The following is a 2747-nucleotide window of genomic DNA, read 5'->3' on the forward strand; positions in this document are numbered from 1 at the left end:
AAGATCAGGCCAGAAGGGATAGGGGTTGTCACCCCTAAGATCAGGCCAGAAGGGATAGGGGTTGTCACCCCTAAGATCAGGCCAGAAGGGATAGGGGTTGTCACCCCTAAGATCAGGTCAGAAGGGATAGGGGTTTGGGTTGTCGCCCCTAAGATCAGGTCAGAAGGGATAGGGGTTTGGGTTGTCGTCCCTAAGATCAGGTCAGAAGGGATAGGGGTTTGGGTTGTCGCCCCTATGTCGGGCCAGAAGGGATAGGGGTTTGGGTTGTCGCCCCTAAGATCAGGCCAGAAGGGATAGGGGTTGTCGCCCCTAAGATCAGGCCAGAAGGGATAGGGGTTGTCGCCCCTAAGATCAGGCCAGAAGGGATAGGGGTTGTCGCCCCTAAGATCAGGCCAGAAGGGATAGGGGTTGTCGCCCCTAAGATCAGGCCAGAAGGGATAGGGGTTGTCGCCCCTAAGATCAGGCCAGAAGGGATAGGGGTTGTCGCCCCTAAGATCAGGCCAGAAGGGATAGGGGTTGTCGCCCCTAAGATCAGGCCAGAAGGGATAGGGGTTGTAGCCCCTAAGATCAGGCCAGAAGGGATAGGGGTTGTCGCCCCTAAGATCAGGCCAGAAGGGATAGGGGTTGTCGCCCCTAAGATCAGGCCAGAAGGGATAGGGGTTGTCGCCCCTAAGATCAGGCCAGAAGGGATAGGGGTTGTCGCCCCTAAGATCAGGCCAGAAGGGATAGGGGTTGTCGCCCCTAAGATCAGGCCAGAAGGGATAGGGGTTGTCGCCCCTAAGATCAGGCCAGAAGGGATAGGGGTTGTCGCCCCTAAGATCAGGCCAGAAGGGATAGGGGTTGTCGCCCCTAAGATCAGGCCAGAAGGGATAGGGGTTGTCGCCCCTAAGATCAGGCCAGAAGGGATAGGGGTTGTCGCCCCTAAGATCAGGCCAGAAGGGATAGGGGTTGTCGCCCCTAAGATCAGGCCAGAAGGGATAGGGGTTGTCGCCCCTAAGATCAGGCCAGAAGGGATAGGGGTTGTCGCCCCTAAGATCAGGCCAGAAGGGATAGGGGTTGTCGCCCCTAAGATCAGGCCAGAAGGGATAGGGGTTGTCGCCCCTAAGATCAGGCCAGAAGGGATAGGGGTTGTCGCCCCTAAGATCAGGCCAGAAGGGATAGGGGTTGTCGCCCCTAAGATCAGGCCAGAAGGGATAGGGGTTGTCACCCCTAAGATCAGGCCAGAAGGGATAGGGGTTGTCGCCCCTAAGATCAGGCCAGAAGGGATAGGGGTTGTCGCCCCTAAGATCAGGCCAGAAGGGATAGGGGTTGTCGCCCCTAAGATCAGGCCAGAAGGGATAGGGGTTGTCGCCCCTAAGATCAGGCCAGAAGGGATAGGGGTTGTCGCCCCTAAGATCAGGCCAGAAGGGATAGGGGTTTGGGTTGTCGCCCCTAAGATCAGGCCAGAAGGGATAGGGGTTTGGGTTGTCGCCCCTAAGATCAGGCCAGAAGGGATAGGGGTTTGGGTTGTCGCCCCTAAGATCAGGCCAGAAGGGATAGGGGTTTGGGTTGTCGCCCCTAAGATCAGGCCAGAAGGGATAGGGGTTTGGGTTGTCGCCCCTAAGATCAGGCCAGAAGGGATAGGGGTTTGGGTTGTCGCCCCTAAGATCAGGCCAGAAGGGATAGGGGTTTGGGTTGTCGCCCCTAAGATCAGGCCAGAAGGGATAGGGGTTTGGGTTGTCGCCCCTAAGATCAGGCCAGAAGGGATAGGGGTTTGGGTTGTCGCCCCTAAGATCAGGCCAGAAGGGATAGGGGTTTGGGTTGTCGCCCCTAAGATCAGGCCAGAAGGGATAGGGGTTTGGGTTGTCGCCCCTAAGATCAGGCCAGAAGGGATAGGGGTTTGGGTTGTCGCCCCTAAGATCAGGCCAGAAGGGATAGGGGTTTGGGTTGTCACCCCTAAGATCAGGCCAGAAGGGATAGGGGTTTGGGTTGTCGCCCCTAAGATCAGGCCAGAAGGGATAGGGGTTTGGGTTGTCGCCCCTAAGATCAGGCCAGAAGGGATAGGGGTTTGGGTTGTCGCCCCTAAGATCAGGCCAGAAGGGATAGGGGTTTGGGTTGTCGCCCCTAAGATCAGGCCAGAAGGGATAGGGGTTTGGGTTGTCGCCCCTATGTTGGGCCAGAAGGGATAGGGGTTTGGGTTGTCGCCCCTATGTTGGGCCAGAAGGGATAGGGGTTTGGGTTGTCGCCCCTATGTTGGGCCAGAAGGGATAGGGGTTTGGGTTGTCACCCCTAAGATCAGGTCAGAAGGGATAGGGGTTGACACCCCTAAGATCAGGCCAGAAGGAATAGGGGTTTGGGTTGTCACCCCTAAGATCAGGCCAGAAGGGATAGGGGTTTGGGTTGTCACCCCTAAGATCAGGCCAGAAGGGATAGGGGTTTGGGTTGTCATCCCTAAGATCAGGCCAGAAGGGATAGGGGTTTGGGTTGTCGCCCCTAAGATCAGGTCAGAAGGGATAGGGGTTTGGGTTGTCGCCCCAATGTTGGGCCAGAAGGGATAGGGGTTTGGGCTGTCGCCCCTAAGATCAGGCCAGAAGGGATAGGGGTTTGGGTTGTCGCCCCTAAGATCAGGTCAGAAGGGATATGGGTTTGGGTTGTCGCCCCTAAGATCAGGTCAGAAGGGATAGGGGTTTGGGTTGTCGCCCCTAAGATCAGGCCAGAAGGGATAGGGGTTTGGGTTGTCACCCCTAAGATCAGGCCAGAAGGGATAT

This window comes from Salmo trutta, chromosome 34, assembly GCF_901001165.1.
Source record: "Salmo trutta chromosome 34, fSalTru1.1, whole genome shotgun sequence".
Lineage (NCBI taxonomy): Eukaryota > Metazoa > Chordata > Actinopteri > Salmoniformes > Salmonidae > Salmo > Salmo trutta.